Raw genomic sequence first — 26,034 nt, 5'->3', positions numbered from 1 at the left:
TTGTTTAGTGGCATTAGGAAATAATCCTGAATTGGATTTGGTCAGTCTAGATTTTCAAGCATTCATTTGTACTCGAGTCTGCTTGAGTTTCTCTCTCCCTCTCCCTTTGCCCCTCCTCTCACTCTCTCTCTCTAAAATAAATAAGTAAATCTTTTAAAAAATTTAGATTAAGGGATGCCTGGGTGGCTCAGCAGTTGAACATCTGCCTGTGGCTCAGGGTGTGATACCAAAGTGCCAGGCTCAAGTCCCGCATAGGGCTCCCTGCGTGGAGCCTGCTTCTCCTCCCTCTGCCTATGTCTCTGCCTCCCTCTGTGTGTGTCTCTCTCGTGAATAAATAAATAAACTCTTAAAAAAATTTTAGATTAAGAGTTAATTATGTGGTGAAAATTGCAATCTAAATGTCCATTAACTTAAATTATGATAGATCCAGACAAAAGCCCAGCATTTATTGTCATGGAAAGGTGCCTACACATATTGAGTTTTTAAAAGCCAGTTATAAATTAACAAGTAGATTTTTAAAAAGGCATTAGGAAAGAAATATAACAAGATATTATCAGTGGTAATCTCTGGATGATTAGTTATGGAGAATTTTATTTTATTTTTTAATTTTCTCATAAGCTTTCCAAACCTAATTGCACTGAGCTTATATTGCATTAATAATCAGGAAAAAAGAAAACTGATTCTCATCAGTGGTCATAGGGTTGCATGTTAAACAGAACTGTATATATAATTCACAATTGTATTTACTAGTTTTATGAGTTGTAAAAACTCGTATTTTGAAATATTCAAAAGGGACAAGAAGTATAAAGTGAAAAGTAAGAATTCTCTTGTGAATCCCATGTAACTACTGTCAACAAAAAATACATATCTCAAAAGCACAAATTAAATAGTGAGAACAGATCTGAACTGCAGAAGCTAACGTGAAGAGGTGCAGAGGTAGGAGACAACCTTGAAGACAAGTGAACGAGATTTACCAGCCTACTGCCGGCCACCCCTCAGCCCACTCCCAGAACATTCACTTATAATCACATTGCCCTTCTAATAAGGGAAATCGCCCTCTTTACACTCTGAGCACGTGGGTTCCAACAGACATTGACATCTAGTCAGGCATGCAAATTAGCATGGGCCCTAAAACCCAAATGAATCAAGTCAAATTCAAATTACAGAGCACACTTGGGCGGTAAGTCACAGAAGCAGCAGGCACTGCTACCGAGTGTGAAAGGAAGGCTCTTCCTCTCTCCTGTTCCCGGTCACCCCCAATTGGTTTATTTAATAGTTCACTCCCCATCCTCCATGCTTTGGCTTTAATGTCACTTTCTCAAAGAAGAGAAAAATTGGCTTGGCTAGATTGGCATAGCCCCTTACTTTATTCTCTATCATCATCCCTGATCATATCCTTGGGAGCACTTATTACTATTTTGTAATTTTTAATTTAATGTAATGTAATGTAATTTAATTTAATTTTAATTTTATGTACTTGTACCTGAGCTCTACCTTCCCTCTCTCCCCAGATTGTAAACTTCCTAAGGGCTGGGACCGTGTGTGTGTGTGTGTGTGTGTGTGTGTGTGTGTAAATGCTGGCTTTGTTTAGCCAGCTTTTAGTCCATAATGGGCATTTAATAAATACAGTGTAAATAAAATGGAATATTTTACAAGTCCATTTTGAGATGACATTCTAATTTCCTTAATGTTTTAGATAAGACTGACCCTTGAATGGTAGGTTTGTTTATTTCTTCATTCACTCTTTCACTCATTCAATCAGCAAACTTTTATTAAGAGCCTACTATTTGCAAGATTCTGTGTTAGGTGCTGGGGATAGAGGTGTCTAGCAAGGAAGTCAAATAAAAATAGGTAAATACGATCTAGGCAGACATGAGCTGTGATATAGGTGATACAGGGTTTTAGGGGAGCATGCAGTTGGCTATTTCCTGAACTTTGAGGATTGTGGCTGATTTCCCCACCCACCCACCCCCGTCACCCTGTGACATCCGTTAAAACCCCACAACTTCATATCCAAAATGTTGACTTGGGTCATCTGTGTATCTGTCACTTTGTATAGAAAAGATCATCATCAACTTTTTAAACAGAAAATTGTATTAAGGAAGTGACACCATAGCAAACAAATGAGAAACCAGAGAGACAGTTTGAAAAGCTGTCTCTTCAAAGTAGGGTTTTATAAAGTGCACACACTCTCTCTGTTCTTCCTTGCCTCCATCCTTTCTCTGTCCTTCCTTCCTACTATTCTCTCTCACACACAACTCAGACACAAGACATGGAGAAGCAAATGTTTTCTGACTCGATGACTTCAGCGGATTAGAGCTCCTTTGAAAGTGATATTGTTACAGCCATAACGTGTTTATGTGTAACACAGACATCTTTATGTATAATGCAGACGTGTCTGTGTGGGGAACATTAACATCCTGGCCTTGTCATTTAGTGAGGTAGGAAGTTCAGCCTAGGACTACAGATCCCCAAAGCTTTAGAGAATCTTGATACAGGAGAAGGAGGGAGCTGGAGAGAAGAGGGGAGATTTCTTTTAGGATTATTTCTCCTTTTTGCCTAACTCTCATGGGCTTAACTCCTACTCTCTGAGAAACAATCCTCTTCCAACACAGCTGGGATGGTTGTCAGGCAGAGGTATCCTTGCTGAGGATAGCAGCCATCCAAGAAAGGGTCAAGCAATTAGAAGATGCTGGTAAATCACAGAGACACCACAATGAGAGTTCCACTTTATAATAACCTGATGGCAAAACATTTATTTTAGACCCTGACACACCATCCCAAAAGAAACAAATTAGAGGGAGTGTTTTCTCAAACATTTTGATATATCCTAGAAATGAATTTTATTTTCACATTTTAAAGGGTCTTTACTCCTCATAAATTGTGAAAGTAATCCAGGCTCACTGTAACAAAATCAAACAATACAGAAGTATATAAATAAAAAGTTAGTCTAGCTTCTCCTCTATCCCACTCCCCAAAGCAGCCGTACCCAATAGAAATATCTTTTTAAAATATTTTTTTCTTTATTTATTTATGATAGTCACAGAGAGAGAGAGAGAGGCAGAGAGAGAAGCAGGCTCCATGCACTGGGAGCCCAACGTGGGATTCGATCCCGCGTCTCCAGGATTGTGCCCTGGGCCAAAGGCAGGCGCCAAACCGCTGCGCCACCCAGGAATCCCCCTGATAGAAATATCTTGTGAGCTATGTGTGTAAAGTTTTCTAGTAGCCACATTAAAAAAAGTAAAAAAGGAACAGGTGAAATTAATTTTAATTATATATTTTATTGAATGTAAGGTATCACAAATATTTTTACTTCAACCTATAATCAACATTATCAAGTTATTATTAAAATAGAAAATTATTATTGAGATACCACTTTGTGGTACTAAGTCTACTAAATCTGATGTGTATTCTATGCTTACAATACCTCTCAATTTGGATGCTATCTTTTCATCGAAAATACTTGCTCTCTATTTCAATCTCATAAAACATACAGTTGAAGGACCAGTTTTAAATTAAATGTGCAGTAATTAAAATTAATTAAAAATTTAAAATCCAGTTCCTCAGTCACACCAGCCACACTGTGAGTACTCAGTAGTTACATGCAGCTACCATATTGAACCGTGCAGCCCTGGAGCGAACTACTATGATTTTTGGTGTGGAATCTTCTCAATCTTTTCTCTATGCATATGCATATATAATTAAATATAACATATATTACACATATCTGGATTTCATTTCAGAATAAACATAATCATGTTATATACATTTTACTAGACAATTTCACTTTTCACTTAAAGTTATATTTTGGATATTTTTATTATAGATTACCAGGAAAACGTATCAAAGTATTACATATTTTTTATTCTTTATTATGGGTGAGTAGTAGATTTATTTAACCACTCCCCTACTAGTGGACGCCTAGGTTGTTTTTGATGTTTTGCAGTTATAAACATCCACATTTGCATACTTATGCTAGTATTTCCACAGGATACATCCCCAAAATTGACACTTAAGAAGCCAAAGGGTATGTCAAGTTAAACATTTGAAAGCTAATGCCCTCCCAAATAGTTGTGCCAAATTTTATCCCACACTCTTGGCTGGCATTCCTCTCTAGCATTTGTAGATGCTCCGAATGCCAGAATCCTAATATCTGAGAAAGAAAAGATCTTAGAGCTCATCTTTTCCAGTCCCTTTATTTCATGGACCAGGAAAACCAAATCTAAGTGGTGGGAAAAGGCCATGCAGCATTGTGGCCAAGCTGGGACTTGAGCAGCTTTTTAAAAAAAAAATTTTTTTAAGCAGTTTTTAGGTTCTTGTCTCTTGTCCCACCATGCACTGCAGGGCTGGGCAGAGTCTTTGGAAGCATCCTGGGGAAGGGCATCCCTCCTTGGACTCGGCCTGCTGCCCCTCCCTCCCGCACTTTGTCATTATCAGCTGGCGCTGGCTTAGATCAGCAGGTCTTTCAATGGAGCATCACACTGCGCCTCAGTGAACAATGAACAAGAGCCAAGGGAGACTTTCCTTGACATTTGTATCCAAAATTAAATTCAATCCACTCAAATGCTTGCCACAATTTCAAAGTGTGCCTTGCCTGCCTTTCTTCTGCTAAACACAGCCAAATCATGGACCCAGGTAGAAGAGGGGGAGGGGGAACCTAGGTGTTTTGTTTCATGCAGAAATAAACTCCACCACTCAGCAATTCCTGGTGGGTCAGCTCAGAAACATTCCACATTTAATAGGAGTCACTTTGGGAGGACAGAGGCAGAAGGACATGAAGATCCTTTTGGGGGAAGGTTGGCTCCCTTTAGCTACGAGGCCCGTGAGGTAGCAGAGGCAACTCACATGCCAGTGAGATGGGCTCCCGAGGACCATACACCTCCCTTCCGCTCCCTGGAACTTTCCAGAACCCATGAACACAAGAGCCATCTCATGGAATCCTTGTGAGTAAGCTCCATGCTCAAATGCTCGTTGGTGGCAAAATGGGGCCTGGAAACCAAATCTCCCAACTCTATCTCCAGAACATTTCCCTCTTCCCCATCAGTCACTCACTGGCCCCATCCCATATTCCGCAGAGTCACAAAGGGCCTGGTTCTCTATTCTCTACCTGCTGCCTACACTCCCAGCCCCACTTCATTACAGGCATTAAAAATTAAAAACCACTTTCTTATGCTATTCATTTATGTATTTTTCTAAAAATCAATTCAGACATTTTTAATTTTACTTATTTTTTCTTCCCCTGTTGTCTTACACCCCCTCTTTCTGTCCCTTCATGATGCCTTCTTCATATCCTGGCAAGAAAAGCCAGAGTCAGGTAGAAGAAGTCTCCCGTTTTTTGGTTACGTTGCCAAATAGTTTATGCTTCTATACCCGGTGCCTTCTTTGGCTCTTGTTTTTTGTTGTTGTTGTTGCTATTGTTGTAGTTGCTGTTTTCCTGGTGTTTCCTTATTATGGGAAGAAAGGAAAGAATACCACAGTAGGAAAAGATAGGGTACAAGAGAGCCCAAAAGCAAAATAAGGATTTATTTCATGCTGTAATGAGCATATCATCATAAGGTTTCTGACTTTGTCATCCTTGACACATCTTTACCCCCATATGCAATTCACTGACAAGCCTGGTGATTTTACTTCTGCAGGATTGTCAAATCCACCCACTTTGCTCCATTTTGACCATCTTCACCCTGATTCAATCATCTCCCAACTAGCTCTTGTCCACTTGGATCCCTCTTGCCTGTATAGTATGTGTCCCACACTGCACACAGAATGCCCCTAAAGGACTTTTAAACCTCATTCTAAATGCTGTAGGGAATAATAATAGCAGCCATCATCACTATTGTTAAAATTTGAGCACTTTCTGTGTGCCAGGCATGATTTTTCATGTTTTTTTAAAGATTTTATTTATTTATTCATGAGAGACACAGAAAGAGAGGCAGAGACACAGGCAGAGAGAGAAGCAGGCTCCCTGCAAGGAGCCTGATGCGGGACTTGATCCCAGGACCCCGGGATCACGCCTTGAGCCAAAGGAAGACACTCAACCACCGAGCCACCAGGCACCCTGATTGTTCATGCTTTAATACCAAAGTCACTTATGCATCACAATCTTGGAGGTAGATATTATTAACTTTTAAAGATAAAGAAATTGAAGCATGGGGATGTATGTAATTTGCCCAAGAAGACACGGCAATTATGGGACAGAACCAACTTAGGAACCCAAATCTAGAAGAATTAAGAAATATACAACGGCGGGGGGGGGGGGGGGGGAGCGGGTTATACAGCAATGCCAGGTCATGCTCAGTGTAAGTTGTTGCATAGACCCTGCAGGATGCAAAGTGAGTTGCATCTCACTGACTAACTGGGAGTAGCTGCCTGGACTGCTGGGTTGAGAAAGACCATGGGACTAGTGGGAAACTGAGGGATTAAAGCTGTCTGTCCTGGTGTGGCACTTTGGTGGCTCAGTGCTTTAAGCATTGGACTCTTGATCTCAAGTCTTGATCTCAGGATTGTGAGTTCGACTCCCACATTGAGCTCCACACTGCATATGGAGTCTACTTTTAAAAATTAATAAAAAATAAAAATAAAAATAAAAATAAAAATAAAAATAAAATAAAATAAAATAAAATAAAATAAAATAAAATAAAATAAAGCTGTCTGTCCTGGGACAGATACTGGCTGGACTGGGGAGTGCATTTTTTTCCCTAATGCTGGTGTAAAGATGATCACAAATTTAGTGGTCTGAAACAATAAACAAATTTATTTTCTTAAGAGAATCAGAAGTCCAAAGTGGATCTTATTAGGCTAAAACTAAAGTACTGGCAGGGCTGCATTCCTTTCTGGGAGCTCTAGAGGAGGATCCACTCCTCGCCTTTGCCACCCTCCAGAGGCTGCCCTCCTTCCTTGGCTTGTGGCCCCGACCCAGGAGTTGCATTGCTCACTCTGCTTCAGCCCTTACATCTCCTTCTCTGACTCCAGCCCTCCTGCCTCCCTCTTTCACTCTTAAATGGACTCTTCTGATTACATCAGGCCCACCCAGATGATCCAGGATGATCTTGCCATCGCAAGATCCTTAACTTACACAAATCTGCAAAGGCTCTTTTGCCATATGAGGTAATCTGTTCACAGGTTCCAGGGATTAGGATGTGGGCATTTCAGGGATGCCATTATCCTGCCTCCCCCAGGGACCTGAGTCTTACTTGCTTTTCTCTTTCATGTCTGCCACACAATAGGTATGCAAATCTTTGATAAGTGAATAAATGAAAGAATTGATTAAAAAAAAAAAAACCCTCCAGAATAATAGAGTATCTGTCCCAACCGTGTAAGGAAATGCTGCCATTTTTAACACAGAAATCCGGGGGGAAATCATTTTTCTTAATCTTAAATTCCTGCAGTTTGGGCAATGCCAAAACTAAAGCTGGTGCCAGAGATTAATATTAAGCAGTGCTGAATGAATTTTTGGTTTTCCAGTTGTCTTAATCCATCTGGGCTTCTATCATTACTTACCATAGACTGGGTGGCTTATAAAAAAAAGAAACTTCTCACAGTTCTGGAGGTTGGAAGTGGAAGATCAGGGTGCCAGATTCTGGCATGGTCAGATTGCAAATAGCCAAATTCTCACCATGTCCTCATAAGGAGATAGCTCTCTGTGTCTTCTTAGAAGGGCACTAATCCCATCTGTGAGACCTCTGCCCTCATGACCTGATTACCTCCCAAAGGCCCTGCCTGCCTCCTCATACCATGACCCTGGAGATCAAGGTTTCAACATATGAATTTGGAGGAGGGCCGCACAAACATTCAGTCCATAACATCAGTTGTTTTCTTGACACCACCATCTTCTAACTACAACAGAGGACAGAGATCTGATAAGAACAGAACTATGGAGAATCCTCGGTCTTCTACAGAAGATGATGGGAAGGAGGGGTGAGTTGCTAGCTCAGCAGCAGCCTCCGTCCTTTGTGGGGAGAACGCTTTTCCTCTCCCAGCTATAGTAGTTGTGCTTGGAGCAACTCCACTGAGCCCTAGATGAAGTCTGGTCTTTTAGGAGCTCCCACTCCGCTCAGTATTTAGCTCAAGATACTTAGCAGGATTTACAAGGTCCCACTGGCTCGGACCCTTGCCTACTCTCCAGCTTTGCCTTCATTCCCCACAACCCAATCACATCAGCCTCCAAAGCCAACTCCTTCTGTCTCTGAGCCTTTGGACATGCTATTTCCCCAATTTTGGAATATTCCTGTTACCTTCTTTTGCCCAAATTATTCCTACTTATCCTTGGGCATAACCTAAAATCATACCCTGAAAGACATTTTCTTGAACCTGGAAATCTAAATCAATGGTCTTTTCCCACTCAGGTCATAAAAAAGTGACACAGAGTCAGGAACTCAGGGCTTGGACTGACACTGCTTGACATTATATTCTGAGCCCACCACTCATTAGCTGTGTGGCCTTGAGCAAGACATGTAGGCCTTCATACCTTTATTTCTTCATCTTTAAAATGGAGCTAATATTAAAAGTATGTAGAGAGTTTGGAAGAGTGTCTGTACTATTAGTATAAGCTAGGATTCTCCTTCTTAGCATTTATCCAAGTTGTAATTAGAAAATTATTTTTGTTATTATTTGTTTAAGATTTTTCTACATGCTGTAGGTTGTATGGCGGTAATGCAGGGTCTCTCCTGTTCTCCATTGTACTTGCAATGCCTCGCACATTGCCTGCCAGGTCACGGGCTCTCAATAGACATTTCTTGAATGAATGGATGAACATATTACTTTTTCTTGGGCTGGGTCCCCTAAAGACGTGTCACCTTGTCAGAAAGCAATCCATATTATTAAAGAACATTGTCTGATTTTTGATGGTCAGATTCAAGGCTGATTAATAGCCTAAAGTTAGATGTGACATTCACCATCTCTCCCTTTCTGGGGCCTGTTCTCACACAGGGCCTTGTGATGCTCATTGCCAGGCAGATTTATGAAACATCTCAACAGACGCTTACATTCCATATGTTACAATTTACACATTCCTTCTGGGGTCAAGGTGGGGAATGGCATGCGTGCTAATAGCTGCATTTCTCACATGAACTTTCACATAAACCCTTTTCCCGGCTCGTTTTACTGATACATTATAATATACTTTTGTAAACATTTTTCTCAAGGTCATGAATGAATGCTTCCTAATTTCCATTTTTCGAGGATTGCAAGTCTAGAGAGGGTGACTAGAGGTTTCTTAGCCTAGCCCCTTCCAGAGGCCAGAGCTCTATCTGAACTATTCTATCAGAGCTCCAAATAAATAGGACAATAGCATTTTTCAGTGAGTCTCCCAAGTTCTCACTGGTTCTTCCTTTGGTTTCAAAGATACTGTGGCTATATGTGTTTTTTAAAGATTTATTTGAGAGAGAGACAGAGCACACAGGAGCAGGGGAGAGGGGCAGAGGGAGAAGGAGAAGCAGGCTCCCCACTGAGCAGGGAGCCTGATGGACACAGAGACGCAGGGTTCCACCCCAGGACCTTGGAGTCATGACCTGAGCTGAAGGCGGACGCTTAACCGACTAAGCCACCCAGGTGCCCTTATGTGGGTTAATTGTGTAGTATTTACTCTAATTACATTTGAAGTTCTGGAAAAAGTGCCCTTTGGCCAGAAAAAAACTGACAAAATTGCTGAATCCAAATGGCCACCAGGGAACCAGTTTGTCATGTCAGTGGAAACCTCCCCTGGAGTATTTGCTTCTTGGCAAGAAGGAGCCCAACATCAGTCTTCCTGTGCCTTCATTTTCTTTCTGACCTGAATTGTCAGTCAAGCTATATCTTTGTTCCATTTGTCAAAACACCATTGTTCTTTCTCTTCCCTGTGGCAGTTTCATTTCTATTGTTAAAAAAAAAAATCAGAAGTCAGTACAGCCTTGGGTTTATGGAAGCAGGTCTTAATGCCAGGGCAGCCTAGTTTGTGGCCAAGAGCCAACCTTGACTTTGGTGTTCAACAGACCATGGAAATCTCTTGGGCCAACCAACTTTGGTTCCATCAGGAGACTACAACCTGCAGAAGAATTTCTGTCACCCACTGTGCTGTGTGGGGCAACAACATATTACATGCTGGTTTCTATAGTGGGATAATTTCCCAGTTATGATATCTACATATAAAATAATAAGCCCATTAAAAATAAAGCATATCATTTTTCTAAGAGAAATGTTTGTTAGTCTGCTTTTAAAAGAGCCTATGGCCCTAAGTTATTGAAAAGACACACGTTATTTATTCGTATCTTAGGTTGATTTTATTCAACAGCAATTGCATGTGAGGATAGGATAACAGACATTTTTAGATGCTGAACAGAAACAATAATTTTGAATGCTCCCACTATCATGATTTCCCATCCCCCCCATGTCTAATGTGATTTTCCCAGAAAATGCATTTTAAACAGAATTCAAAATTCAAGACCTCTATTAGATTGGGCCCTAAATGTTGCTAAAGGGAAAAATGATTTTCCCAAAAATGGATAGGTAATTTCTTTTTCCTGTCTCTATAAATTGTCATTCTAAAATAATTGTTGGGACAGTTTATTTAACAGATCAATTCTTTTTAACAAGGATTATTGGGAATCGAATTGGGCAGTTTAGGGAACTCCTGCAGATTCTACAAACTTCCAGGAAGGAAAATCTAATTCATATGTGAACTCAGAAATCAGAATGGCTTTAGATTTCTCAAAGGTAAATGCTAGCAGTTAAAAGGCAAAGAGTGATGTCTTCAAAATTTCAAGGGAAAATGATTTCCAATCTATAATTATATAGCCAGCTAAATATCAATCAAGCGAAGGTTAGGATAAAGTCATTTTCAGACTGACAAGCCTCCTCCAAGTCCATCTCTACCTTTCTTCACCCTACTCTGAGCTGCTAGAGGTTGACCTGTATATATTGCCTCAATGGGTTCCCTTGCCTTCCACTTCTGGTAGGATTTGGCCAATGGGAATATACTGGCAGAGTCTGGAGGGAGTCTGTCATTTTTTACCTGTGGGACTTTGGACAAATGGCAAGCTTTCTTGTCTCACATATACAATATGGACGTTTATATGACTTTCCCCCTGGAGTTTCAGTAAGGATAAAATGAAATAATCTAAGAAAATATGTATCACCGTGCCAGTCACTCAACAAACACTCAATAAAAGGTGGCCATATTATTATTATTATTATTATCCTTGTGCCATGGCTAGCCTGCCAAGGCCTACCCCTCCTCAAAGAAGCCAAATAACCCAAATGGCAGGAATGCCATTCCCATAAGTCTCAGAGCTTCATCCGTGAATCCTGAAGGGTTGTAAAAAAAACAAAAAACAAAAAACTCAGCCAAGTAGGGGAGCTCCATGCCCAGCCCCTGAAGCATGGCTTAGGCTGAGAGGGCTGCTCTTGCATTTGAGTTGCACCCCTGCAGGGCGGGGCATCATCTGGTGGCTGGTTCGAAGTTCTACCCACAGTCCTCAGTTTATGATCACGATGCTCTTTGCTAGAGATTAAGGGGACACTGGAACCAAGATGTATTTCTGAGAAGAGTTGTGATCCCAAATACCTGTCTGAGGACCCATGGCTGTCTTCCTAAGGCCCTCAGCCAGCCAGAACTGTCTCCACTTTTGGGCACATGACTCCTGCCTGGGATATTTAACCCCTCTCTCCTACCTATGAGAAGCTCCAGAAAGTTGAGTCTCCAGAAAGTCCAGTCTCCTACCTATGAGAAGATCCAGAAAGCTCCAGAAAGCTCCTATGAGAAGCTCCAGAAAGTCGACCTTGAAGGAGACCTATCTTTTCATGTAACTGGGAGGTGTGACTTTTCCTTTATGAAACCATTTTCTTTTTTTAAAAATTGGCAATATTCCTGGGACACCTGGGTGGCTCAGCAGTTGAGCGTCTGCCTTCAGCTCAGGGTGTGATCCCGGGGTCCTGGAATCAAATCCCGCATTGAGCTCCTTGCAGGGAGCCTGCTTCTCTCCCTCTCTCTCTCTCTGTGTCTCTCATGAGTAAATAAAATCCTAAAAAAATAATAAATTGGCAATATTCCTTTAGCTCATAACTTCAGAATTGTTTATGTGAGTAGTGGTGAGGAAGGGAGAGAGATGTAAACAGAAGTTGCTCTTGTGGGGAGAAGTACAAGTGAGAAGGCTCAGCTCAGGAAACATCAGGAACATATGTGTGCATGCACGTGTGTGTATGTGTGTGTGTGTGTGTGTGTGTGTGCATGAATGCATGCATACACGTGTGAACATCTGTATGTACATTTGAGCTTTGGGCTCATAAGGGTGCACTTTCTTCTTCCACTGACCATCAGAAATGGCCCAGCTCTGAGATCTCTGGAGAGCCACCATGTTGGAAACCTGAGTAGAGCCTTCAATAGAGCTTCTTTCTGCTTTACTTAGATGCAATACTTGGTGTGCTTGCACATCTCTCCTCTCTAGTCAATCCTGGCATTTAAAAATTCAGGTTTGAAGAGAGGCAGAGAGAGATGGGGGGGAGGGAATCATGTAAAAGGGGGGAAAAATCACCTTGGGATTCCCTGAAATAGCAAATTCCTTCTGTAACTCCCCCACAGTGCATTGTCACTGTTATTCACTGTATTTAACAACAACCAAAAAAATTAATTTCAGGGACACAGCCATTGTAGGAAGGAGGGTACGCCAGAATTTGATACAAACAGGAACTGGGTGGGTCGGATTCCAGTGGACACTGTGTGGTAGAATCAGATTCTGTGGCAAAGGCCATTTAATTTTCCTTTGGCCTGTGGATCTTGTCATAATTGGGCTGGACCATCATGGGCTGGAAGTCTGATTCTGAGAATAAGCTATGCCAAGGGCTGCCGTGGAAGTGGATCCTCAACGTTCACCTACTTCACTTCCTTCCAGAATTCTGATGCAGCACCCTCCAGAGCCATGACGTTTGCTCTGGCGGCACCATGTCCTCCACGGTTAATATCGTGCAGTTCAAACCTCCCAGCATCGATTTCCTCATCTCAGAAATGGTGATCATAACCGTTCATTAAAATGGTTGTTATGAGAAGTAGAGAGAATGTATGAGAGAGCCCATAAATGATGGCTGATGATAATAATTAATAATAATAATAATAATAATAATAATAATAACTATTATTACGAAAAGAAGAGAAGGAGGAGGAGGCAAGAAGGAGAAAAGCCAATTCTAATTACATAAAGAAGCCACCCCACAGGGCCATCTGGGTAGCATAAGAGTGATTTTATAGTACCCTTTGGGAAATCTTATTTAACATTCTCTTCAATAAGCTTGCTGATTTTCCTGATGGCATTATTCTTTGTTTCTAAGCTTCAGCATTTTATTTTGTTTTAAGTATACAATATTTTAGGTCTGACGTCAAAAAGTGCATCGTCTGTTTTTATCTTTCTCAGCCTCATCCACATCCTTGGTTACTGTTGCCAGGTATCCCGGGGTCACCCAAAGTACTTTTGTTCTAGAGACCTTTCAAAGGAAGCCAAGGGAGCAGTTTAGAAAACTTCTCTTGTTTGTAGACAAAAATATATTAAAACAACCAAGGGAGTGATGACTCTCCGGGATCATTATTTTTAATGCCTTACTGGACACGTTTGAAATGCTTTTCAGGTCCGTTGGGAGTCAAATTAGGAGAAAATCTTTGTTTTATATCTTGGAACTTGATCTTTGGTGAATGCGAGGTTTGCACATTGTGTAACACCCCCCCCGCCCCCCCCCCCCAATACTGTCAGGATTTCATCAGCTTTAAATAGGCAACAAAAACACAGGGCGGAGAGGATTAACGGTTTCTTTGTGGCTTTCTGGTTATCTTCCTTTGACTATGTTACTAAATGCGGCTCTAAAAGGCTTGTTGTGCTTTGGATTTGATCAGCCACTCACTTCAATTCAGTTCCAAACCAGAAGAGCTCCCCCTTGGGGTATGCTTGTTGCTAAACCTCTCGGAGGCATCATTGACCAATTTAAGCCAAAAAGGATGCTGTCGCTGTGTGAGGCATCTTTGTAGGTCGAGGCCTTTGTAAGGTATAATGATGCTTTCCTATTTCTAACAATATTGAGATTAGCCTAATTATTTACAGGCCCATCAGAGGCCCTCTCTCTAACACTTAATGAAGTGGCCTCTGGTCTCCCTGATGACCATAGGGAAGAACTGAAGACAATTCTCAGACCTGGTATAAGGGAGGGTGGTTACAAGGACACCTCTCCTAGCAGAACTTCCACATCCTGCTTCCACTGTGACCAAGTCCTAGAGCACAGCCAGAGAGAGCACGTTGAGAGAAAGGACTGTGTGTCTCAGGTTTGATCACTAGGCCTGTGATGTGTACTCAGTAAGTGTAAATGAGTGAATGCTGTTACAGGAAGACAGATCTCACCTCCCATAGGCCTGACCTTACGGAGAGCTTTACCACTAACTAGCCAGGTGATCTGGGGCAAGTCATATAATGTTTTATCTGGGAAATGAAATGTAGAACTAGATGCTCTTTGAAGTTCCTTGCAGCTGTAATCTGCTGCAAACTGCTGTTTCAGCCCAAAGAAAAACTGTCTTACACATCCTGGGTGCACTGATATGATACTGAGGAAGTACCATGTTGAGTTAAGAAAAGGAGATGATGAAGAATTTCTTTAAAAAAAAATATTTAGATTCCTCCTGCGTCCCCCCACAACCACTGAAATTATTTAAAGCATGTACAACATTTATCTGAAAGTGAAGAAGGACAGCCATCTCAAATAGTCTCATCTTTTGAAAATGGTCCTGTTGATGGAATTTAGGAGAGAACTAGAGTCTCTACGGGGGTCCTCCATGCATATGACCCATCTGAGAGGTGCAGGTACATTTTTCTATTTTTCAAATCTGGTTTTCAAACATAGAGATCATCAAGAAGCAGCTCTGGCATTATGCACTCATCTTAGATCCACTTGTGATAGACACAGAACTGTGTTTGGTGAATGCAATTGCCTTGAGGAAATAGGATAAAATTGACCTAACAGATGTTCATGTTTGTCCAATAATAATAATGATACGCTGTCTTTGTTTGGAGCACAACTAAATTGTTCCTGCTGACTTCAAGGTCCCAGTACAAAATCCTGGATTCAGATCCTGTGGATTTATCACACCCACTGGAGGACACTGGCTTTCCAAACCTCTGAATGGATTATCCTCTTCCATTAGATTGGGCTCATCCTTTCCAAAAGATAACATCTTGTTTCTCCGGCCTGAATTTCCCTCAACTTCTTTCAAAACACAATTTGTGAAAACAATGTGTGAGAACACATGACAATGGGAAGTGCTCAGCAGGAATACTGCAATAAATATGTCAGGAATATAAACTAACTGATGCTATTTATTCGGTCCTTAGGAAGAAAGTATCGGGATACAATAAATTACAATCATTTTTCAACATCTCCGATTTCTCCAGTAACGTATATTGGCAGACCTTAGTGGATCGTGCTAATTTATTTGTAAACCATCAAAGGAAAGAATAAAACATGTTTCCAGGCAAGTGAATGGACTAGGACACTGAATTGGGCAACAGCAATATTTTCCTACGCCAGAAGTAAACATGTCAACATGGTGAGGAGGGTTTTGTCCCACTTCTGGCTGAACTTTGAGGGGTGAGATGGCTAATATCGAGGGACCCAGCTTTGTAGTCCTTTCTCACAAAGCATTCCATGATTCAAGAAAAGGACAATCTGCAGCGTGACACGGCGAACTAGGTCAGAATAATATTTCTTAATGGTGATTCCTACAATGCTCTATTAATTACAGCAGTGGTTCAGAATTTTCTGTGCCTTGATAGGTTGTATTTTTAAGTAGGCATCCATTTTTTAAAATTTAATGTGATATAAAACTGAGTTCCAAGGAATCCCTACTATGTAAGTGGTGAAAAATGATGTAGGGGAGTGGAAGAAAATATGTGTCTATCCATATATATACAGCACAAGCCGGCATTCAGAGATGATCTTTGTGAACATAAAAGTTTATGCTGCTTTTGATTTGTGTGGTTTAAAAAAGAAAACACTAGCAATGTTTAGGGATCTTGGAGCATAACATCAGAACAGAAACTCTTTGCCCTAAATTCACATGTATTCTCTGGCTTTCTCTCTTCTTGCTTCACATAGATTCTCTCTTCTCCAGCTCAGTTGGTTTACTCCCTTTGTGGATGGCATCCCTACAACATGCTTTGCTCTTCTCACCTGCCCATTTCTGTTCCCACCATTTCTTGAGCCTGGGGAGAGGCATCCTCCAGTCCACTGGGTTGGGGTGGGGGAACCTAGTTTATGGCCCCCATCTCCGGGAAGCTTCTTTTTAACCCAGCTAGAAATGATCTCCTCTAGTGATAGTACCCTAAGGCAGGGTTCCTTAACCTCAGGAATGTTGACATTTTAGGCAGGATAATCCTTTGTTGGGGGGGACTGCCCTGTGCATTAAAGAAAGTTTTAACAGCATCCCTGGCCTCTACCCACTAGATGCCCATAGCATCCACCTTCCTACTCCCACCAAGTTGTAACAATCACAAATGTCTCTAGACATTGCCAGATGTAGGTGCAGGAAACCATCTCTGTTAAGAACTACTACTACCCTAGGGCTCTCCCCAAATCAGATCACAAATTCCGGAGAACAAGGGTCAGATCCCTAGCAATGTTTTGGTTCATAGTCAAAGTCATTTGATGATTAATGAATAAAAGATATTTTAAAAAATTATCAGTTAGCAGTTTCTGAAAATTAACACATTAGGCTAATTTGAATCAGGTCAGACTCCCAGAAAACTATAAAAAAGGATTATATTACTGCTTCTTTCCGTTTAGAAAAGGTTTGGGTTTGTTTTTGTTTTTGCTTTAAAGGAACTATAATTTAAAAAAAAAAGAACTATAATTTTAATACTACACCATTGGGTTGAAATGAGAAGCCACCAATCAGAGAATGTCTCTGCATCTTTTGAAATGTTATTGTTGAAGTCACTAACCATTGTCTGATGATCCTTAGAGGAAGGCCAGTGAGATAAGTTTCCGTTAGAGTTTAGCACTCGAAAAGTTTGTCTCTGAAAAAATTGGCTTTCTTCTTTCTATTGCATAATGATAGGTAACTAGTTGTATTTGACTCGGGTGTCAAGAAGCTCAGAACTAAGTTTTATGCTCAATTACAGTAATTATCCTCCTTTCATTTCTTTTTTAAAATTTTTGTTTATTTATTTATGTATGTATTTATTTACTTAATTTTAGGAGAGAGAGAGAGAGAGAGAACACAAGCAGGGGTATTTGGGAGGGGCAGAGGGAGAGGGAGAAGTGGACTTTCTACTGAGAAGGGACCCCATGGGGGGGGGGGGCTCAATCCCAGGACCCTGGGACCATGACCTGAGCCGAGGGCAGACACTTAACTGTTTGAGCCACCCAGGTGCCCCAAAGATTTTATTTATTTGAAAGAGAGAGAGAGAGAGAGAGAATGAGCAGGGACATTAGGGAGAGAGACAGTAGGGACAGAGGGAGAGAGAGAAGAGACTTCTCCCTGAGAAGGGAGCCTGATGTGGGGCTGGATCTCAGGACCCTGAGATTGTGATCTGAGCTACAGGCAGATGCTTAACTGACTGAGTCACCCAGGAGCTCCCGCATCCTTGGATTTCTAATATTAATGCAATCTTTTCTCCTTCTTACTAGCCACAATTAACTCTTGTCTTTCACCTTTTTTCTAATGGCTTTCTTGAATCTTTTTATAAAATAAAGTTTTAAGCAAGTGGAGTCCTTATCATTTACCATCAATACCAAAACACTTTGGGAAGTAAAAGGAGAGCAATTAATAATTAAGCTGGGACAACAGCTTAAACTGTGGCTGTTCTGGGCAAGATAAAAATGTGGTGTCACTCTAAAAATAAATAATAAGTATAACAGATAACAACAGTTATTCCATTCTCAGGTTGGGGATAATTAAAGATAAACATGTGCCCTAAATAGAGAATCAAAGTTATGTGCTTCTTATTTATTGCGTGTCACGTCTGTTGATTAGAGTTTGATATTTATTACCTCTTGGGAAATTTTGTAATTAGCCTCTGTATCAGTAGAGAAAAAAAATCATGGGCTTTTTAAAAAAAAATGTTATTTAATTTCTGCTAAAGGGGAGAGGGAGATCCTTTAGATCTGGAACAGTGATCACAATAGAAGTTTCATTTGTGATTTATGGAGACTTGGGATAAAGGCACTATTGACCAGTATCAGATTTCTAATGACTTTATCTTGTTTTTCCTGAGCAACTTCTCACAAACTTTTGTAATATCTTGAGCGGCCAGCTGATACTATGTTCAAGCCTGTTTACAGAGCTATTAATAAATGCTATGTGGCAACTCCAGGAAGAGAGTCAAATTGTTTTTTTTCTCTCCATTGACTGAAAATTTTTCTGCTTATTTTGAAAAAATATGAGATTACTGAAGTCCTTGATATATGCTGGATATTCTGTAAAGAAACTCAGTGAAAATAAATGGGATCCTAACTTATAATCTAACAGACTCATAGTCAAAAAGGAAAGTCATTGTCAATGCCTTGACTGCAAAGTCTTTCCTATACGAAGCAGTGAGATTTTGATGTGGCATGGGTGAATTTATTTACTTATTGGCACAGGTGAATTTAGACAAAGATGGGAATTTGTTTCTGTGTGTGCTCAGAGTCATGCTCTCATTCAAGTTCTTAGTCGCTGATAGGTTTTTTGAGGTAAGTTAGTATTCTCTGGTTAGGCAAATTGAAAGTTTAATAACTACCATGTATTGATTTCTGACCCCATGCCAGGCACCATGTAGGCACTCTACATGTGTTGTGTTGATCTGTTCTCAAAACTACTCTGCGAGGGAAAGGTATTAGCTCCCATTTTTACAGTTAGGAATCTTAAAGCTGGGATCCCTGGGTGGCTCAGCAGTTTGGCTCCTGCCTTTGGTCCAGGGCGTGATCCTGGAGCCCTGGGATTGAGTCCCACATCAGGCTCCCTGCATGGAACCTGCTTCTCCCTCTGCCCGTGTCTCTACCTCTCTCTTCTGTCTCTCTGTCTCTCATGAATAAATAAATAAAATCTTAAAAAAAAAAAAAAAAGGAATCTTAAGGCTCAGAGAAAATAAGGAAGTCACTCAAAGTCATACAAAAAAATAAAAAATAAAAAGCAGAGGAGGATTTAAACCCCAGCCGTCTGATCCCTAAGCCCTACTCTTTGTACTATTTCCTCCTGCCAGAGCAAAACAAACAAACAAAACAAAACAAAACAAACCCCAACCCTGTCAGTGTGAAAATGTAAAGCTCAGCTTTGGGAGCATGGCTAGAGGAGGATACCAACAAAGGTAGCAAGCCCTCTATGCCAGGTGGTGTTCAGAAAGGTTGCCCACGTCTCATGTCATTCTCACAACAGTCCCATGAGAAAGGCACTGTGCCCTTCAGAAATGAAGAAACATGCAGGAGAAAGTGATGTACTCCAATGTTCCCTGTAGCATTTCTTTCCCTGGTTTTTTTCTTTTTCTTTCTTTCTTTCTTTCTTTCTTTCTTTCTTTCTTTCTTTCTTTCTTTCTTCCTTCCTTCCTTCCTTCCTTCCTTCCTTCCTTCCTTCCTTCCTTCCTTCTTTCTTTCTTTCTTTCTTTCTTTCCTTTCTTTCTTTCTTTCTTTCTTTCTTCTTTCCTTATTTTTTTAAAGAGATTTTATTTATTCATGAGAGACACAGAGAGAGGCAGAGACATAGGTAGAGGGAGAAGCAGGCTGGCTCCCTGCAGGGAGCCTGATGAGGGACTGGATATCAGGACCCCAGGATCATGACCTGAGCCAAAGGCAAACGCTCAACCACTGAGCCCCCCAAGTGCCCCCCACTGCCCCATTAGTTTCCATGTACCAGATGGTCCTGATGGCTGTCTGCAAGCGTTGCCTAGCGTTTTGCAGTTTTCAAATCACTCTGCTTGCTTTATTTCATTCTTGTTATCATTCTCGTTTTATAAGTTTTCAAATCACTCTGCTTGCTTTATTTCATTCTTGTTATCATTCTCGTTTTATAGATAAGGGTATTGAAAAACCAAGAGCTTAAGTTATTTCCCAGGGGCCATGGTCATTGTCAGAAACAGGATTTGAGCCCAGGTGCTTTTCTACCTAGCCCAGCATTCTTTATTCTAAACAAGGCTACACATCTGAAATGTGGCTGTAAGGAACAAAGCAATCCTAAACTTTTCAAGCCGACATTAACCTGTAGCCTTCTGTACTGAAAGGAAAGAATCCAAGCTTGATTCTGAACCAGAAGCCACTTATTTTCTGTTTCAGGCCTGGGTGTAGGACAGAATTTCAATTCGTTTCAAGGTGGCAACAAACCTTCCTTAAGGTTGGAGCTGTTGGCAAAGGGCTTCTCTTCCTGCCTTGATCCAACAACAGTGAAGATTCTCTCAGCTCACACCAATACTGAGGCTAAGTCTAGAACTTCTCAATTAATGAGAAGCAAAAAAAAACAATCTGTATGAGTATAGATAACAGTTACCATTTTATTCAGTGCTCCCTTTGGGCTAAGAAATGGTACATACCTTTCCTCATCTAGTTCTCTCAACTTCAAAAGGTGCTGGTTGTTTTTATCTTGAAGAGGAGAAAAGGGAGTGTTTCGGAGGTTAAGGAACTTTCACAGTCACTCAGCTGGTGGTGGCAATTTTAATCCAGCCCTGTCTAACCAGCTACCCTCCTGATTCCATGAAGTCCAGCCTCCCTGCAGACAGAGATGTGTCTAGACCAAGCATTCCAAATCCTTCACACCCTTCCTGCCACTCAGGTGGGACACTTACAAACATATTAAGATGGGGCAGGGTGAATATATTCGTTCCCGTCCCTGTCTTAACCTTTACTCCTCTAGGCTAACAAATCTCCTTGTTCCTTTGTAGCAGGTACTCCTGTGTAAAAGTATCTGCCTGGTTTACTTGTAATTTGTCTGTCATTCCTACTGGAATGTCAGCTCCGTGAGAGCAGAGTGGAGACTGTCCTCTTCCTGCTGTATTTCCAGTCTCTGCCACAATGCTTGGCACAAAGGAAGTGCCCATAAATAGTTGCCCCACGGTGAACGAACTGATGGCACCCAAAGGCTGGGGATGCCCCTGATGAAGAAAAGGGGGGCTTTTTCCCTTTCTCTGGTAAACTCCTTGATTCAAGAGAGAAAAGGGGAACTTTTTTTTTAAAAAAAGGCTTTGGAATAATCATTTCTTTGGTTTGCCAAGATTTACAGAAAGCTGTGATTATGAGCTTTGTGAGCCACTGCTCCTTAAACATTTTGCCTAATTTTTTGTCTTAGTAAACCTCTGCTAAGAATTCTGGAAACTGCCCTTCCTCACTCCCCCATCTCTCTTCTCCCTGTCTACCTCTAGCGAATTCACATCCTTCTCCTTCAGACCAGCTGCATATCCGGGTTCACAGACGAAGGCCCAGGTGGCTCTTCACTAATGGCTCATCCGTTATCTTGTATGAAGAGCCAGTGCCTTTTCTGAGTAGATTTTTTTTTTTTTTTGAAGCTAAATCGACCTTTGGGGCGGGGGGGAGGCATTCTACTGAAAGCAATGTTTTGCTCTCTATTCATCTCTTCTTTCCTTATTTCTTAACTTCTCATCAAATATACCCTGTCTACCTTTCTTCAAAAAATTGTCTACTGAGTATTCCTCATGCAAACTGTTGAGATTTTTCCCTTGTGCCATGCTTTTTGAGCCATCACAATGGCTAACAGGCTGCTCTAAAGAATAGACCTTTCCTGCCCTGCCATCGCCCCCGTATTCCTAACTCAACATTTGGATATTTTTACAACGTATATTCAGTTTGAAAGATAATACCGATACCTTGTTTTATATGAACATTTATACACCAGGACCCTTGCGAGGCACTGACTTCATTGGGATACTTTATGGCTTAATACATCTGAATGATTTATATCTCGTTTTGTCTAAGCATTTATGCTAATAAATTTAACAGATTCCCCAGTACTGCCTGGTCCTTCGTTTTCTTCAGAGGGTCAAAGTGAGAGGAAAATAAAGCAGTGTGTTACTAAAGAAAGAAGGAAGAAATTGGCCTAACCGATTTAGAACACAAATAAAATTACAACACAAATAAAATCTCTGATTACAGTTAAGCTGAAGCAACACTAAAAAAAAAAAAAAAGTTCCTAGATCCAGATAGATTTCTGTAATTAAGCTGTTTCTCAAAAGCAGAATCACAAAATGACAGAATATTTAGCAAGCTAATTTCCTGAGGAATATTTTGGTTCCATATAATTAAATCCAACACGTAACAAAAAAACACTGTGAGAAAAAACTGACAACTATTAAACTGAGTGCAATCGGGAGAGGGAAAGGGATAAGATAAAATCCAATCTATAAAAGATATTCCATTATCTTTTATAGGTTAAAGAAAACTCAAAAGAATACTTGGAAAGAATCGTCTAAGATGGAAAGATTTTAAGATAGTGTGGGGATTTTTTTTTTTTTTTTTTTTTTTTTTTTAGAGGTGCAGAATATAAGTTGGGATTGTTGGGTTGTTGTTTTTTTTTTCTTCCGTCTCGGGTTTTTTTTTTTCTTTTTCCCATTTTTTCCCCTGTTGTTTGCAAAGTTGAATCTGGGGTCAGGAGTTCTAATTGTAACCTCAGACTGGAATTCCAGATGGTGCGCTTAGGACTGGGAGCAACTCTCAGCTCATCAATTTCATGGGCCTACGTATCTGCTCTGGCCACGGCCCGGCCTCCATCCCCACTGTGGCATTAATGCAGAACAAATTGAGACATATCCTCTATATAATTAGTTCCAGAATTTAAAAAGATTTACGGTATAATAATAGAGGCAGCGCTGCGGAATCCTTTCAGCGGGGACTCTCTGGGAGCTTGGGGACCATCTCGCGGTGGCATCAGAACAGACGGGTAACTCTGGCGGTTGCAGGAGCTGCAAGCTGGGGGCAGGGTGGGGTGGAGAGGGGAAAATTTGGCACCGCCCAGGCAACGGTGCTCACCGGTCCTGAACCCCCAAACTGGGTCTGAGAACGGAGTTTGAACTGTAGGCGAGAGGTGGTTCAAAAAGATCGAGTTATTTTTCAAATGAACAGAGGAAGCCAGGGTGGGTGGGGTGGGGGGCACAAAGGGGCTAGGATCTAACAAAAGTCCCTCCCTTACTTTTCTTTTCTTTTTTTTTTTTTTAATTTAAAGAAATGAAGCTGGGGCTTCTCTGGTCAGCACCGGGCTGCAGACCGGCCCTAGCGCCTGCCCAGAGGTTTGTGCCCGGGGTAAGCCCACACCTAGGAGTGGAAGCCTGCAGGGAGGGAGGAGCCGCGGTCGGGCTGCTGCTGGTGCGCGCGGAGCTGGGCGCCCGGGCCCCTGCGCCAGGTGCTAAGCGAGCCGGTCCCGCCGGGCTGCCGGCGGGCGAGCCACCCCTCTCCTGGGTCTGCGGCCCCAGCTCCTGGCAGGTCGCAGCGCTGCGGCGTGTTTATTCAGTTGTGCGCGGCCTCGGGGTGACGCCGGGAGCGCAGGCTGGGCGTCCGCGCTGCCCCCTGGGGCCCGGGCTGCAGGGCCAGGCTCCGTCTCCCGGTCACATGCAGCTGACAGCGCCGGGTCAGAGAGGATGGGGTGGGGTCGGCGGTCCTCAGTACCCTCTACCACGCAGAGGCGATTTTTTTTTTTTTTCTGATCTCGCAATAACTAAGCACCTCCCAGGCCAGGATGCGTTTTACCATCGTATCAGAGCCACATGGGTTTTCGGGGTCCCCCCTCCTTTCTTTGCACCCCATTCCGTTAGCTCTACAGAGAAGAAGGGGCGTGGGGGTAAAGCCCTGAGCTAGACTTGAGAGATCTGGGTTTCAGCTCCGCTTTGCCACGATCTTGTTACGGATCCTTAATAATAATAATTGAAACTTTTATTGAACCCGGCTAATCCTCACGACCCCATGAGGTGGACGCTAGGATTCCTCATCCCGTCTGATGAAGAAGGAAACTGTTACAGATGTTACCTGGTGGACCTGAGATTCCCTTCTCTGGCCACCCACGCCTTGCTCTTAACCTCTGCGCTCTGCAGCTGCCTTTCCTCCCTCCTCCGCCTGGGCCTCAGTTTCCTTCTCTGTAGACGGGGAGTTGAATTTCCATCTCTGCCAAACGGTGATTCAGACCAGATCCTCTTGGGCCCCCAGCCTCAGCGCCCACGGGAGCGGGTAGGTGGGTGAGCCGAGGGAGCAGCCAGGGCTCCGCCGTCCCGGTTTCCTTGGGCCTCGAGCTACCGGGGTGCAGGAGAGCGCCCCCCTGTCGAGCGGGCAGAGGGTGGGCCTTCCTCCTGGCCAGACTTTCCGTCCCTCCGCCCAGGCAGGCTCGGGGTGACCCCCGAGACCGCAGAGAACGTTACTCAAGGGAGGAGGTGGGACCGCAGTCCGCGGGTTTCCCAGCTTTGGCCCAGGCGCTGCTGGGCTTCCAGGGATGGGGATGGGGATGGGTGGGGGCACTCGGGGGCCTCCTCTGGGGTGAGGACGTCCGACTTCGGGGGGCTGCAGAGGCGCAGAACTTACGTCTCCTGCCCTTCGAGTTGCGGGTAACTCCTCCCACCGCTTCGCACAACGAAGTTGGGGCGCGGAGGCACCGTAGGTTTGAAGCGGGCATCGCACCGCTGCTCTTCCCTCCCTCCAGAACTCTCTGGCCACACACGGCGGGGGCGAGAGCAGTCCTAACTTTTCTCGGCCCCCCTTTCCCCCACCCCACCCCTGAACAAAGATTTTTCTTTCTTTCTTTTTTTTAAACATAAAGTCACAAAATTAAGCACCTCTGCCCTATCTGGGATTCAAAACCAGAAAAGTTCACGTTCAAGCCACCTTCCCCCCAAACATCCTCCCCTCTCAAAAAAACTCTGCAAAGGAGGATAAAAGAGAAACAATCTCGACCTTTTCGTTGGCAAATGAAAATCCCTGACTGTTGTTCATAAAGGGCTCTCCTTCCCTCGTGGCGCTTGAGTGAATCCTAATTGAGAAAAACTCCTTCGAAGGAGAAATAAAAGTGGTGGGTAGGAGGCAGGGGTCTGTGGCGTTGTGAGGGCAAGCTGGCCCCAGAAGTTTCGTCCTGCGGGGCCTTTCTGAGCCAAAGGGACCAAAGGCGCATGCCCTCTGCCCAGCTCTCCAGGCCAGGGGCAGGCTGACACACTGCTCTAGTGGGAGCGTAGTGGGCAGCCCACGAGTGTCGGCGGAGACCGAGGGGGCCTCCAGAACCTTTCCATTTCTGAATGAATGAATGAACGAATGAGTGAAGGAATGAATAAAATAAAGCTTCTGAGTGGAGACAAGCACAGTCAGGCACCAAAGTAGCGCCGAGAGGTGCAGGACCTCGTAAATGGCCCGGGGAGGGGGGGCGGGGGCAGCGGGTAGCGCGTGTTCCCGACCTTTGCCCTCCTGGTCTGGGGTCTCCGGCGCCTCTAGGACGAGCGACCCCAAGAGGAGGGAAGTTTGTTGGGCGCGTGGGTTCTGAGCCCGCCAACGCCTCGGGTTCGCGGCCGGCGCTCAGGTCGATCTACTTCGTTTACTCGGTGCAAACGAACGAAAACCAAAGCGCAAGGAATGGAGAGCAAATCACGGCTCTTAAAACGCTCCGTTTCTTTGTGAAACTGCAACTACCGCGGCGGGGAGCCGCGGGCCCTCCCGGGCCGGCCTGGAGTGAGCGGCGCCCGCGCTCCCGGAGGCTCCGGGCTGCGCGGTCGCCGCGGCCTCCCCGGCTCTGCTGGGCGTTTCCGCGCGCCCCGAGATGCGCCCCGGCCCGGCTTCCCAGCGCCTCTCGTTGCCTGGGCTCCGCATCCCCCTAACTCCTGACTATTCTGGAAGAACCAGAAGACAAATATCGAAACATCAAACACCTGCCCCGAGGCGCGGGGCTCCCAAAGAGTGACTAGGTGGGGAGAGGGGTCCGACGTGGCAAAGGCCGGCGCTCGTTGCTCCCAGCGGTGTGACCGCTGCCCCGGACCTTGGGCCACTGGAGGCTTTCCCTCGGGGTCCTCCCAACGGGTTTGCGTCTCCTTGTCCGTCACTGCTTATCCAGAAGGGTATTCTCGACCGTGAGCGGAGGCCGAGCTGGGCGGGATT

At 43.3% G+C, this 26,034-nt stretch overlaps 1 protein-coding gene across 8 annotated transcripts in view; it reads right to left on the bottom strand.

Annotated features, from left to right (window-relative positions):
* Positions 1–26,034, bottom strand: part of LOC140612849 (uncharacterized) — a 129,977-nt gene that overhangs the window by 103,161 nt on the left and 782 nt on the right. The gene's annotated exons all lie outside the window — the stretch shown is intronic.

This window comes from Canis lupus, chromosome 21 (assembly GCF_048164855.1).
Source record: "Canis lupus baileyi chromosome 21, mCanLup2.hap1, whole genome shotgun sequence".
In the NCBI taxonomy this organism is placed as follows: Eukaryota; Metazoa; Chordata; class Mammalia; order Carnivora; family Canidae; genus Canis; species Canis lupus.
The sequence above is the reverse complement of the archived record's forward strand: the minus strand, read 5'-3'. Positions and strand labels throughout refer to the sequence as shown.